This window comes from Adiantum capillus-veneris, chromosome 1, assembly GCF_014529385.1.
Source record: "Adiantum capillus-veneris isolate H3 chromosome 1, ASM1452938v2, whole genome shotgun sequence".
Taxonomy (NCBI): domain Eukaryota; kingdom Viridiplantae; phylum Streptophyta; class Polypodiopsida; order Polypodiales; family Pteridaceae; genus Adiantum; species Adiantum capillus-veneris.
Genome location: NC_140931.1, coordinates 174,629,202 through 174,644,757, shown reverse-complemented (window position 1 = coordinate 174,644,757; position 15,556 = coordinate 174,629,202). Strand labels below are relative to the sequence as shown.

General features: G+C 40.3%; 1 pseudogene; it reads left to right on the top strand.

Moving 5' to 3' along the window:
- The first annotated feature begins 4,758 nt into the window (after positions 1-4,758).
- On the top strand, positions 4,759-13,127 carry LOC147466044 (putative esterase D14L; annotated as a pseudogene).
- Positions 13,128-15,556: the final 2,429 nt, after the last annotated feature.

Below are 15,556 nucleotides of genomic sequence, written 5' to 3'. Positions count from 1 at the left end.
TTTCATGCATCTACGTCTCTTAAAAAATACGTACCAAGGCAAGATGACACCAAAATGTTGATATGTGGCACGTACATCTTTGCATCCATCAGAATTGATAGAACACCCAAAAGTTTGCCACCCAGCTTATACTAGGGTGATTGTTCTGTCAATGATTGCTTTTTGCTCATCTAGCATACTTGTACGCATCTTATTATAATCCAAGCCAATCCACGACTCTGTGGGGCCAACCTGTGCAATGGCTCTGACCATCCTCTTCCATTGATCTGTTCGAAGCACATTGAACGCAATATTGCACTCTACAAGAGTGCAAGCAATCTCCATCTTTGTTATCTTCTGTCTCTCTTTCACCCAAGATTGAGAGTTCACGCGTGAAGGCAACGTGGTCTGCCTCGGTGCATTGGTGGGAGTTGTAGACTGGTCTACTCTTCTCCTCATCATGCCTTGATACACGAGCTCTTTTCCTACTAGTGCCGGCACAGGAGGGCACAATAGTCTTGAGAGCCAGAAGCCATCCCTCCATCTCCAAGAATGTCACCAAGGTCCCCAAGTAATGCATCTTGCAAGGCATCCTGTGAAATTGAAAACCGCCTCGGAGGTGCACTGGATGCCGCCGAGAAGTGCTCTTGAATTATTTCTTCCCTGATTTGAGATCTTCTCCAGCCATGGCAATGATCTGTAGTACCTATCTCTGTAAGATGCTTGAGAACACGAGCAACATAACCGCGAAACGCATTTCAGCAGGCCCGAAACACGAAACGGGTGAAACGGCCGAAACGTTTCACTTACAGTGTGAAACGCCTAAAAGAAAATTCTTCTTAGAGAATTTGGCCTTAAAAAAGTTATTTATTTATCATGTATATGCTATTTCAAGGTTAACATAGCATGTGTCTCTATTCCCTACACTGTGAACACCTATTTTGTCTATACACAAAATTGGCGTTTCGGTCAGACGTTTCAGTGAGGCCTTAGCCTAGGGTGAAAGGTTTCGGGGTGAAACGCCCACGTTTCGGGCCTTATCATTTTGCGGTTACACGAGCAATAGTACTAGTCTTGCCGTCCCCACAATACTTGCACTGCCACTGACAAGTACCTGACCCTTGTTGACCCCGCGTAGTCACTACATTGACCACATGGGTGTGCGTGTCCCACACTGGGTCGGGTTTGCGAGGCATTCTCCTAGATGTCCAAGAAGTACATGCAAGAACAGTATCTTACTATCTGCAACCCCTTCAATCTACAATAGTGCACATTGCACCCCCTTCACACTGCAACCCACACAAATTTGCCTCTTTGAGTCTCCGCACAGGAGCTATCTGCAAGAACAGTGCACACAGTACCTGCAGGAACAATATCTGCAACATCTTCAATCTGCAATAGTGCACATTGCATCCCCTTCACATTGCAACCCACCCAAATTTGCCTCTCTAAGTCTTTGCACAGTACCTGCAGGAACAATATCTGCAACATCTTCAATGTGCAGTAGTGCACATTGCATCCCCTTCACACTGCAACCCACCCAAATTCGCCTCTTTAAGTCTCCGCACAGGAGCTTCATGCAAGGGTCAAAATCAATCGTCACTCAACCACTGCAAATGAATTTCGAAAAGAGGCCGTGCTTAAATAGGGCACGATTTAAAAAAGAAAAACCATCCGTACAGATCCGTACTGCATGGCTGCATTGTATGGCCATACTGTATGGATAGGACCCGTCCAACGTACGGATGCAACCTTACATAAGAATGGCGCTGTGGTCGACTACAGGGCAACAAAAGCGACGTTGAAAAATGAGAAGGGTAGAGAAATAATTCTTGATATAAAATTAAGGGCAAGTCCGTCCCACTTGTATCGGCCTCGATTGTTTCGAAATTAATGAAATCCAGTCTGTTTGTTACTCCATCTACTTGAATGAGTTAGATGACTATAAAACATCAAGTTTGTCTGACCTTGAGAAGGAACGACACGATTTTCTGTAAGCTCAAGCCGATTGTTTCTCTAAAGACTTATCGAGAAAGCCACCTCCTCAACGACTTGAAGCTCACACTATTAATTTGATTCCTGGCAGCTTAAGAAGGATGGATCTTCGAGAATGTGCATTGACTACAGAGCTCTCAACAAAATCACCATCAAGAACATGTTTCCAATACCCAGGATTGATGATATATTGGACAGGCTACAGAGTTCTACTTGTTTTAGCAGAATTGACCTGAAAAGTGGCTATCACTAGATCAAGATCGCTCTTGGAAATGTATACAAGACCGCGTTGAGAACGTTCTTTGAATTGTACAAGGATTTGGCCTTTCGGACTCATGAATGCTCTTGTAGCGTTCAATAGGATAATGGACAAGATTTTTGGAGAGTACCGGTCATTCGTAGGCACCTTTTTCGACGACGTCATCATATTCTCCAAGAGTGAGGCAAAGCACAGACACCATGTGCTACATGTTTTCCAGGCACCATGGCAAGATCGACTGGTGGTAAATGGGAAAAAGAGAGTTTTTCTTGCCAGAGATGCACTTTTTAGGACACATTGTTTTTGTAGAAGGTGTAAAGATGGATTGCCCAAGGTTGAAATTATTAGAGATTGACCAGATTTGAAGAAAGTACATAAAGAAAGGAAACTGTCAGAAATAACTTCGTCTGCAGAAATAAGTTGCTCATTTATATCCTTGACACCAACAAGGAAAGTGTCCATTTCATCTTTCTCGTGCATAATCTTCGACTCTAGCTCTTTACGCAGCAATGCAATTTTAGCCTCATTGCGACTTGCATAAAGACCAGCCAGAATATTCCAAGCCTGTTTTGCAAATTTTGTAGAACGAATGTGAGGAGTAATAGTGCGCTTCACACACAATGCTATCGATGCATGAGCTTGTGCATCTCTTACATCCCAACGAGCTTGCTCAGCCGTAGGCAAAACAATTCTAACAGCAGCAATCCTTGCAACAAAACGTGCAGCATCCTCAACATCGACCGTATCCACAGAACCAGGACGTACATCAATGCCCTGCACAATATTCCAGACGCCCTTTGGCATAAGGACATGTTGCATCATGTAAGCCCACTTAGGATAATTGTCCCCATCCAATCTGTCCTCAGCAACAAACATCTTGAACACATCTGTATTGTTGTTAGCCATGGCGAATGCCTGCACTTGATGTGAAAACTGCGCGAAAAGAGGAGAAACAAAGCGGGAACAACACGTGCTACTGTAAGGGACTTGTTATGCAGAAAACGGCACTGACAAAAATTCTGCACCAAAAAGGAAATCACTTGCGCAGTACTGCCTGTAGTGGAAACGGAGGCCGAAATGAGCTGAAATGAAAATTTTGAGCAGACCAAGCTCTATGAGCTTGCCCGAAGTATTTGCCAACCTGTTGACACTCGCCAAAGGTCACAGAAATCGGAGAAAGTAAGCGTGCGTGTGCTGGAGCTGCTTGCGACTTAGCCCGAGAGACGCAACTTGCTGTGATACCAATTGTTGGAAATAGGGCTGCAGGGAAACGCACACAACTTGGAGAAGATGAAGGAAGCTCAAGGCACACAACAGAGAGTGTATTACTTAGTGTGCAATGGAAAGATAGACAGCCCTAGAGTGATGGGCGTATATACAATGCACGGGGGAAAAAACCTCCTAGTGAGGAAAAAAAGGCCGCGACGGTCCTAAGTGCGTTCACACACCACTACCACATGTATATGGTAACAACCACCCTTTGTACTCCATCTTTGAAATCCTTATTTACCTCGCTGGGCTCCATGTCATCAAACATTGTTGGCCTCAAAATGTGGCTCCGTTTCCACCCAAAAGACTTACCAAAAGTCGGAGGAAATCCATCATCTTCCTCATCCTCCTCCTCGCCGCCGTCATCTTCATCATCCTCCGGATAATCATAGCGCCCTTTGCGTTTGTGAGGCACGGCTCTCGTCTTCCGCTGTCTTAGAATCTCTCCATCCTTTTCCGTGTCGCCCAAGTCGTTCTCACTGAAGTCGATTACATCTGTATGGGGTTTCCCAAAGGCACCCTTTCGAAACCCCGAGAACTGAATGCATCGGGACGAGCATCCCTGGCCGCCATGTTGGAAAAGCAAATTTTTTTCCTAAAATACGTGGAAAAGATTTCGACTCACGGCACGAGTGAATCGGAAGGTTGCCCAAACTGTCCAATTGTTGGTACACGTGGCATTGGATCTCTCTTTGTAAATCCTCTAGAATGATGGAAGAGTTTGACCCTTGTTTGTAGAGGACGTCGGCTTTGTCTTTGCTTTGACTTTCGTTGGCATCCTGGATTTAGGGTTCTATATATTTATTCTACCACTTCTTGTACACTCTAGTCATTGGCCGAGTCCGTATGTGCTTGGTGTAGAGAGGATTGTTGGCAAAAGCAAGAAGTCGATCCATATAAATCTGAACCTCTCATTGTCGTTGTCGGTTGGCACGAGCAGGATCTATCTCTGGGTCAGGTTCCAAATTGGGAACATGCCCTGCAGGTGCCTCGGGCCGAGCATCCTCTCGCTCAACCTCTTCATCCTAGGCCCATTCATAAAGGGGTCATGCCCAAAAGAAAAAGTAATGAAAATCAAGCCCAAAAGCTCCAGTATTTCAAAAAGTCAATGCTTGCAATAACTGTGCCAGAAAGCAGGTGCCATTTCAGCACCGTACAGCTGCTCGCTTTTCTCGTGGCTAATCCTGATTTGTTTTCGGCTGTGACTCGCAACGCGAATCCTGGCACTATACAGTGCTCTGTCCAGTTGGTTGGTCATGCCCCATCATCAGTTTGTGACACAGCAGATACTTGATGAGATTTTGATAATGTTGGAGCATCATGCTGTGCTGGGGATAGGAACTATTTTCAATAAAAGTGAGCCCTATGTACACACCTCTCAAAGATACTACACGGTAATACTCTCATGGACATATATGCCAAGTGTGGTGGTCTTTGCTGGACCTGAAGTGTCCTAGAAAAGCTTTAGTCATCTCCTTATGGATCGCTCTGATAGGAGGATATGCTCAGAGTGGGCAATCCAACAAGCTTTGGTCTGCTTTGGACAGATGCAGTGAGAGATCATCTGTCCAACTAAAGTGACCTATGTGTGCATCCTAAATGCCTGTGTTGATGAGTGTTTGCCGCAGGGGTTGTTGGAGCATCATCTTGTGCCGGGTAATGCTCTCATGAGTAGCTATGCCAGCTGTGGTGTTCTTTACCGGGTAGAAATGTTCTAGCAAGGCTGACAACGTTGACTCCTGGGATGCTCAAATAATACCACCAGGCAAGGCCAACGTGCTTTTGAAGAAATTTAAACAGATGCAGGAAGGGACGTTTTTGTAAGTGAAGTGACCTATGCCTGTGCTGTGATTGGATCCATCTACAAGGGAAAACAGATGCATGATGCGAATTCAAGGCAAGGGTTGCTGGAGCATCATGTTGTACTGGGTCATGCTCAAATTTGTATGCCTAATGTGTGGTGCTCTCCTTAGCCACAAAATGTTGTACAGGAGCTGCAGAATGTTTCGAACCAGATAGGGATATGATGGCAGATGCAGATGTGCCTCCTTTCTGAAAGGTCGCAACTAGCTTCGTGGCTTGGGTTCAGATTCATGTACATATTTGTGGGCAGATGCATGGTCACTCGTGTAGGGCGTTTTTGATGTATCAAGATGAGATTGTCCTTGACAAGCCTGGCTCATTGTTTTCTAGTAAGATGATATACTAAAACTAGGCAAGGCCTACAAGCTCTTGATTGTTTTGGACAGATTGAGCATGAGGGCCTATGCTTGTTTCCTCAAAGGTGGCACTACGATGGGAGCCTTTCTAGAGGTGAAGGAATACCACGATTTCGAGGCGAGGGTTGCTGGAGCATCACGTTGAGCTCTATAGTGTTCTTCTGCCAGGTGGTGCTCTTCCTCAGCAGCAAAATGTGCTAGACTTCCTATGAGTGTCTTCTTCTGGATTGCTTTGATTGAAGGATATGCTCAATATTGGCAAGGTCTGCAATTGGTAGAATGTATCAAAGAAATACACATGGAGGGCATCTTATTATGTATGTTTGCATCTTGAGAGCGGAAGCTGGGATTGGAGCCTTAGAAAGAGAAATCCATTAGGAGATTTGGAGGCTAGGGTTGCTGGAGCATGATGATATTTTGGGTAATGTTCTTGTGCACATGTATGCCCTATGTGCGTTTCCTAAAATACTCGTGGTATGATTGGATCCAAAGAGGAAAGAAAATCCATGATGAGATTTTTACAGAGGTGGTCGGACATCATGTTCTACCTTATGAATATATTTGTCAAGGGTGCTGCTCTTCACCAGCGCAAGTGGTCTAGAGGAGCTCCCTTTTCATGTCGTCGTCTTGTTGAACCTTTAACAGGACATGTGCAAACTGGGTGAGGCCAACAAACTCTGGATTGTTTTGAATAGATCAATCGTGAGCATTCTTGTAATAAGGTGCAAATGGAGTGACCTATTCTTGCATCCTCAATGCATGTTATGTGGTTGGAGCCATTGACAAGGGGCGAGATCTTCAGCCCTTTTCTTGGATCATGGCCACATCACATGGAATTATGAACCTCCTCATTGGTTTATTTTGAAATCCTCCTACAATGCCACCTTCATGTATCCATAGCACACATCTTGTACTTCCGTCATGTATGTCCTCTGGGTGATAGGATCCCTAGAGGTCTCTTTGTACATATTATACAACCACTTTTTCTGCCCAAAAAAAAAAAGAAAATGCATATCCATGATGAGATCTTGAGGTGGTCATTGCTGGAGAATCATATTATACTGGGTATGCTCTTGTGGATACACATGTCAAGTGCGGTGCTCTTTCTTAGCTGCAAAGTCTCCTAAAGCAGCTCCCTTCTTGCAATGTCGTCTCCTAGAAGCCTTATTGCAACGTCGTCTCCTAGAACGAGCCAACCATTGGATTTGCTCAAAGTTGTCGAAGATCAAGTGGCTCTAGAATGGCTTGAACAAATGCAAAGGGAGGGCATGCTTCCAAATGCCATTTCCAATGAGTATCATGCATGTCCTGTGATTAAAGCCCTAGATAGAGGAATGCAAATCCATGAATGATTTTTTAGGCAAGCGATGTTGGAACCTGATTCATTTTGGGACTTGGGTAATACCCTTGTGGACATGTATGCCATGTATTCTCATGAGCCTAGTTTCCAAGATACTTGTTTTCCAAACATTTTGAAACCTTGCATTTATCTCAAAGCATGTGTTTTGATGGAACCATGGACAAGGGAAAGCAAATCCATGATGAGATTTCTAGGTAGGGTTGCTAGATCATCATAATGGACTGGATAAGATATCTTGTCATGACACTTGGTATCAAAGCATTAGGTGACGTTTAAGCGATGGTGCAAACGAATGGATGCATGTCCAATGAAGCTCAAGCCTATGCCTTAGCAAATTTGAAATCATTGGTACGAAGGCAGCAAGGGGTCTCTGTAGAGAGTGATTTGTGATGAACAAGGCAACAAGGATATTGAGATAGAAGACCTTATGTGGGTGCACTTGGAAAACAGGCTAATATATGGGAAGGACGTTCACAGGAGGTAGGATGCAGAAAGGATCTCGAGAGAAATGAGAGAAGAGAACGCACTTCGATTTTAGAGACGATGCATGATCATGCCTAAATTACAAACGTAGGAGGAAATAGATTGTTAAGACCGCCTAAATTACAGGTGAATATGTGTCAAAGGGTAGAGTGGTTTATGTAGAGCTATGACATGGGCAAAAATTGATTTATAGGTTCGATTTGGCTCACTTGTCTTGATTTAGGTATATTTCCTTTACTATGAATGAGTAATCTTGACACACATACCACCACCACAAGGCGAAGAGTGGACTGATTGATATGTTCTACCCTTGAAGCTGCTTACAAAAGGCATACAATAGACCACTCAAGACACATAAGCCCTTACAATTGGATGGTGAGACGACAAGCAAGACATATGCATGCGTTGAGTGTGTTAAGTCATACTTGCTAGACATGATGTGCTGTATGGCATGTTACCATACTTGCTATGACATGTTGATACCACATTTAACCTAGACTCCTCATTTAAGACTAATGTTCTTTGCTTACTAAAGTGGAGGTTGTCGTCAAACAAGCAATTCTTCTTGGTTAATGGTTTGCTCCCCCGCCGGTGTGTTGCATGTTGCTGTAGCTTTTGGGTGAGACTTGTTCTACCACATGAACAACTTTTCTTTCTGGCCCTTCATGCCCAACTAGCCCCTTACTGCCCTCACTGTCGGCCCCATCTCCTCTTTACAAAGGAAAATTAAATGCGTATGGAGTTAGAGACAACCACAATCACAAATAGCACCTCTTTGTCTCACTCTGCCCTTAGCAGAGTGACAACCTATATTATTGTAGACATCTGGAACAAACCCATGTTTAATGCGGTGTATAGGAGAATCCAGGCAATCGAAAGAACTCCTGTTATTTATTATTAGGATTAGGAAATACACACTAGTACTAGTGCCCCTTATCAATCACTTCAAAAATTCATTTCTTGTAGAGACATGTATGTCTCACAAAGAATGCGTCTCACATCCTAGCAACCATCGCGGAGTCGGCATTTTGTCATCCCACAGCATGTTGTCCTACTAAGCCCCCAATTGTCCAAGTTCTTCTCACGTAATTGTAAGATAACTCCTTCTATATGAAGTGTTGAAGATGATCGAGTCATATTTTTATCATTGATGGGTATTTGCAAGAATGGGCCAACTTATTGAACCGCTAAGTTCTAATATCCTCAAAAGGAGTAGACTCTAGCTTTCAACACGTTATCGTATGAGTAGCAAAGTAAGATGATGCAAGGGTTGGCATTAAGATAGCCCTTAGAAAGATGAATGGACTTACCAAAATGAATGCACTTGGACCTCTAGTCTAAAGTAGGTGCAAGGGCACCTCCATGGCGCCCCTTTTGTGGTCCTTTGATCTTCCTTTGTACACTTGAGGGGAGGGCTTTGAGAAGTTGGTAGCCTTATCATTTCATCAACTTGAGGCTCGATGTTGACCAACTTTGTGTGTAGGTTTTTGAGTATATGAACCGAGTCTGAGGCTTCTTCTCCACTCTCCATGGTAAGAAGAATTGCATCTTCAAAGACACCTTGGAATACTCGGCCGTGGCTTCAAATAGCTCCTCCTAAATCTTGTATGCTTCAATGGTTTAACTTCATCGAGTACTGGATGATGTTTCCATTATACGACGTGAGGTTCATCTCCACTCTCCATGGTAAGAAGAATTGCATCTTCAAAGACACCTTGGAATACTTGGCCTTGGCTTCAAATAGCTCCTCCTAAATCTTGTATGCTTTAAGGGTTTAACTTCATCAAGTACTGGATGATGTTGCCATTATACGACGTGAGGTTTATCCTCAAAGCTTGTTTGCTTGTTGTTGGGTAGTTGCTCCTCTTGTGGCCATTGTATCTTGCACTCATGGTAGTGGATTGACAATTCTCCACAAATTTAACTCATCGGTAACCCTTTACCTTGGCTTGCCATGTATGGAAGCCAATCTTCTGAAAATGTTCTAAGTTACCCTTGCACGTTATGGGAATTATGAGTTGGTCTTACCAAGAAAACGGTAGTGTTCAACTCCTTTACAACTTGATAGGGACTCGGTAATAATTGTTGTACCTCCATAGAGGAATATGAGGATATATAACACAATATAGTAGAGTGATCGATAACTGGGAGTACCATGAGAGGATGAAGCTTTATGGTTTTTAAATAAGCTCAATGAATTGATGGGCTAAAGCTTTACATAAAAAAAAAAAAAGCTATTCCTAACGGCTTCAAAAAAATTCAAAGATATTCTTAATTTAAAGGTTCCCACTAGTCTATAGCATGCAGCAAAACGGGCAATGACGAAGCATGTAGGTTTGCAGCATTATTAGTTGGATGTGAGAATGACGGATACAACATTGTGAGAGAGAGAGAGAGAGAGAGAGAGTACAAGGACACTTTAAAGGGAAGAAAAGGCTAAAAGAAAAATAAAGGAGAAGAGAGACACAAATCTACAATGTGAAGTCTTTCTATCGACACAAAAGGTTTTTGACTTTCCACCTTCGTATGTCTTTTGACTTTTCACTTTCATCTGTCTTTTCATTTTCTAAACTCACCCTTCACTTATGCACTTAATATGTTTTGAAAGACTTTTAATTTTTTCGAGATTGGGGAGACCTAATGGCGAGTTTCATCAACAAATAGAAGCAAATTATTTATTCTATTGGGTTTTATGGGTTCTATTATGTGCAATAGCTAGAAAAGAAGTAAACCCATAAATGCCGTTAGAGATGATACAACTGAATGATTTTGAGAATTTGGTTGGGTCAAACATTAGTTTGACATACTCATTTAGCACGGTTTACTTTATGGTAAAGTAAAATAATATCCTTACAAAAATTGAAAATGAGAAAATTAAGATCAAATTGAAAGATTGAGTGATTACAAGCAAGAAAAATTGAACACAAAAATTGCAAATATACGAGCACATAAATAGAGAATATTGCAATATTTCAAAGTATTTGTGTTTCCTTTTGGAAGCCTTTTAAGTTTCTCTAATAAAAGGCACAAAATGAAGCAAAAAAAATCGCCAAACCATTAAACTATATATTTGTATTTCCATGTGATTCTCAGGGACGTGTTTAACATAGCCAAGTAAAGATGCACTACCTCTTTAGCCTACATATTCTTGACCACTTGTATTTATCATTTTTAGGAGACCTTCATTGTCCCTCACTTTCTCGGTCTTTGTCTGTCTATCCTCTTCTTCTCCCCCCCCCCCCCCCCCCCCCTCTCTCTCTCTCTCTCTCTCTCACACACACACACACACACACACACACGCGCGCGCGCGCACCCACCCACACCAACACTTATGAAAAGTTCCCTATGAGCCATTGAAACACTTAAGATACTCTCTTCAATCAAACTATCCCAATTTTTAGAGTTGTGATACAAAAGTATATCTATATTTGTTACATGCTTTCTACTTCAAAATCTTGACATTATCCTCAATGGGGAAAATACATCATGTGAATGTACATCATAAAGTATCTTCTTTTTAAATTTTTAAAAAACATTTATAGCTTTTGAAAGAATACTCTCCATCAAAATTAAAAATCAATAAGTATTCTTAACTTAATGGCTTCAAAAAAATTTAAAAGATAAAAACTCAAAAATTCCAAAAAAAACCTAGGTTTAGCGTTATCCCCCATCGACAAATGGTGGGATTACACTAAACCTACATAGCGGAGTCCTACCGATATGATTTCACCGACCTTACATAGCGTAAAGAATCTCTACCTGCATAGTGCAAGAAAATTCTAAAGAGAAGGAAATGCTAAAAGAAAGGTAATGGAGAAGAAATATACTCGACCACTTCTTTTATATGGAGATGAAATGTCTTTTGATTTTTCATTTTAATGGGCTTTTCATTTTCTTGGGACTTTTCGTTCCCTATTCTTACCCTTAACTTATGCATTTGAAATGTTTTGAAAGAATTTCTATATTTCTGAGATTGGGGGCCCTACTCCATCAATTCATAGAATTCTTAAAAATGAGTTTTATTTGAAATATGCTCTTTCTTAAGTACGCGTAACTACTATATAACTGTTTTTCTAAGAATTTGAGATTTTTGGAAAGCTCAATGTTTTCTTTGAATGTTTAAACTAATTTTTGTTCACAGTGAGTATATCTCTTTCTTTGGGAAACTTTGGTTTGTTACCAATTTGAACTAGGCCTTTTATTGGCTAGAAAAAGGCTTAATGCTTAACTTCTTTCTTTCTTTCTTTTTCTCTCTCTCTCTCTCTCTCTCTCTCTCTCTCTCTCTCTCTCTCTCTCTCTAAAAATCCATGTATGGTGCAATGTAAAAGAAAGCCAAAAGTTAGATGAACAGCCTAGTGTCTCTACAAACTTAGCAGCAATGGCGCAAGGAAACAAGAAATTCTTAGAAGCCACTAGATCTCAAGGGGTTGCCACTAGATCTCAAGGGGGTGAATCTTTGTCAAAAGTAAATTACACAAGGTTTAGTAAAGAGGCAACAATGCCAAGCTATATAGAGTACGTCGTTGAGGATCATTATTTTGAGCACCCCATTGAAGTGGGCCTTCCTTCAAAGTCTAGAATTACAGAATAAGTGCCTCTATTTTTTAAGAGGATACAAACTTCTACGAAAAGGAAAGAGAAGCCAAAGAATTTTTTTGATTTATGGGAGGCTATGAGTGATTTTAAAAAGAAAGAGAAGCCAAATAAAATTTTTGTGCTTCTGAAACTACACCACAATTGATTAAAAAAAACCATGTCAATTTACATAGTGTGGCATGTATTCAAATGGCAAGCATAGGTGGTTGCATCTAGAGAGTAGCCCTCATGTCAACACCTTGGCCTAACCCAAAGGTTACGACAGGTTATAAGGGAACATATGTTGGAAAATGTAGGCAAGCTGGCGATCTCTCTCTCTCTCTCTCTCTCTCTCTCTCTCTCTCTCTCTCTCTCTCTCAACAACTGACTACAGGCTCGTCTTGTTCGACAACACGATCCTTCCCGGATATTACATACGAATTGTTGGCCATCCTTAAATAGCTCCAAATCACCTCTCGCATTATCTACATTGGTCGCTTGATCATGCGCAAGCTATGTAATTGCTTGGCTTCCATTGAGCGTCCTACCCTCTTCAACAACTTGATTCTTGTGTTTGCTTCTCCTAGGTACTTAAAACAATGTAAATTACTTCAGGGGATTTGAGTAGGATGATATTGACCAGCTCTTTGAAGCTATGTAACCCAATTACAAAGCATGGCTATCATGATTTGCATGCCTTGCTGTAAGAGATGACATGGACTATTTTGCAGTGCAAAAGTTTAGTTGGGCATTGTTCAACATGAGGCTTGAAAGTGATTTTAGAGGTGGTTTACCTTGTCACATGCCCTTGCCATATTCTTCAAAGTACCAAGGAATTTGTAGTGCCTATGGTGGTCTCCGGCTACTTGCATCAAAACCGTGGGGCAAAGAGCATTGTTGAGAATTTACAAAGGGACATTTGCCGCAACTTAGCTCTTTGGATGTTGTCATTCTTGCTTTGAAGTGGCATTTGGAGGTGGTCATTTGATCGTGGTGTATCGACTTAATTCTCAATATCTCTCGTTGCGTCAAAGCCTGAGTTGCACACGTTTTTGGTTTTCAGAGTATTTCAATATGTTTTGGCTCTTTTCTGGCCCTTTTTTTGTCCTCTCATCACTTGATCAAGGGTCTTTTTTCATGTATGCCACATGGGATGTCTTATCACTGTTTTTTGGCTGTGAGTTGTTAGTTACCTTTACTTGCCAAAAAATGCCTGCAATCATGGTTACCTTTGGATTGTATGCATGTCATCTTGTCCTTGGGCCTATATATTTTTGCTAAGCTTACGATATTGGAAAGATGGGTTATGTGCGTTATTGGATCTTCTAGTAGGTTTAAGCATGAAGAAGAAGAAGAAGAAGAGAATTTTAACGCCGTATGAAACTATCCCAAGAGACCTTAAAGATCTATCTGACGAGGAGAGCTGAACTCAAGACCTGCTATTCAAGAGGGAAATGGCATAACCAATCTACCACACTTGGGTGATAAAAAGGTTGTACCATTTTCCTCTTCTTATTAGCACCCACACACACACAACACACCCAAGAAGAAGAGAATTCTAACGTCGTAGGAAACTATCCCAAGAGACCTTAAAGATCTATCCGATGAGGAGAGTTGAACTCAAGACCTGTTATTCAAGAGGGAAATGACAAGAGAGAGAGAGAGAGAGAGAGAGAGAGAGAGAGAGAGAGAGAGAGAGAATTGATGTTTTACGATTGTGCTAGACTGAATAGTAAAAGCTAGCATATAATTTGGGATAATGATTTATGTTGTGCTTTCAAAAGTATCAAACTTTGACATATATATAGCACTACAAAACAAAATAAAATTTGAACAGCTTTAGAGTATATGTATCAAGATGAATTGCTTTTATATTCAAGTTCTACATAACGCCATGCTTTCTCCTTGCAAGTATAGTTGATTTTTTTTGAGGGAAATGATTGCTTTATGCTTCTCATCTCAAGTCACAATTCCTTGAAATCTGAGCTTGACAATATGTAGTTCATTCCCTATTAACATTGATTGAAATTAGCATTGATTAAAATTATCATGCAATTCATGAAATTTCTTTTAATGCTTTTTATGTTCAATTTTTATTTTGGTATTTTTTTGGTTTAGTATGTTTAATATTTTTAATTTTAAATGGATATCAAAAAAAAATTTATACCTCTTTTAGTTTCGTTTATTTGTTAACTCCAATATTTCTTCATAGACAACATTGGTTGTGTCTTTCTTGGTATATTCTTTGTCAATTCCCAAGCCAATTCTTATGGATTTTGAAGAATTTTCTCTTGATAATGCAACATATAGTTGTTCATGGCTAAATAGTGGTGTTGATAAATATATTCCCAACTTCAATATACTTTGTCCTTGGGATTTATTGATCATCATTGCAAAAGCCACTTGTATAGGAAATTTCCTTCTTCTCATTTCAAATGATAAAGTCATTGAATTTGGAATGAACTTTAGTCTTGGTAAAAAAAATATGTCTCCAATGTGAGTTCCTGGAACGATTTCAGCTTCAATAACTTTTTTGAAGAAATTTTTATAGATCCTGCGCGTTCCATTGCATAAACCTCTTCGGGGATTTATATTTCTCAATAATATTATAGGTTCATTCTTTTTCAAATGCATTTTATGAGGTGGATATCCTCCTCCAAGATTTAAACTATTGAGATACTCAGTTGTGATAAGGTTTGTATTCTCATTTTGTTTTGATATTGAATCTGCATTAAGATATTCCATTATATCTCCTTCCATGAAATCCATAGACTATCAAATTTACTTTATGAACTTCATCATTTCTTGGCACAAGAATAGCTCTCTCCTTGAAGAACTCTTGAAAATTTTCTACATTATTTACACCTATTGAATAGAAAAAAATGATTGCTATGTAGTTGAATTATGAGTATTTTTTTAAATGATAATGTTTTAAACCATTTGAATATTATTTTTACCTTTATATAGCCAAGAAATTAGCTTTCTTTGATTATTCTTTTCAATCAACATTTTTTCATCAGTTTTGATTGTTGATTGATCAATGTTGTCTATTTTTGCATTACCAATAGGAAGAATCCATTCTACATATTGTTTATTTTGTAAATTGGTATCTTGCTTTAGCCTCATGTTTTCTCTTAGCTTTAGAATCTCTATATTATTCCATAATGGAGATCTGCATAGTGATGCATTGACAATATCTGTTCTACTTCCTTTTGGTACAACTAGCAATGTATGTCGAAAATCTCCACCTAAAAGAACAGTCTTTCCTCCGAAAGGTTTGTTACTTGACATTAGATCTTTAAAAGTCCTATCAAGTGCTTCAAATGCAAATCTATGAGTCATTGGAGCTTCATTCCAAATAACTAAACTCATCTTTCGAATCAAGTTGCTAGTGCACTATTTATTTTTATATTGCAA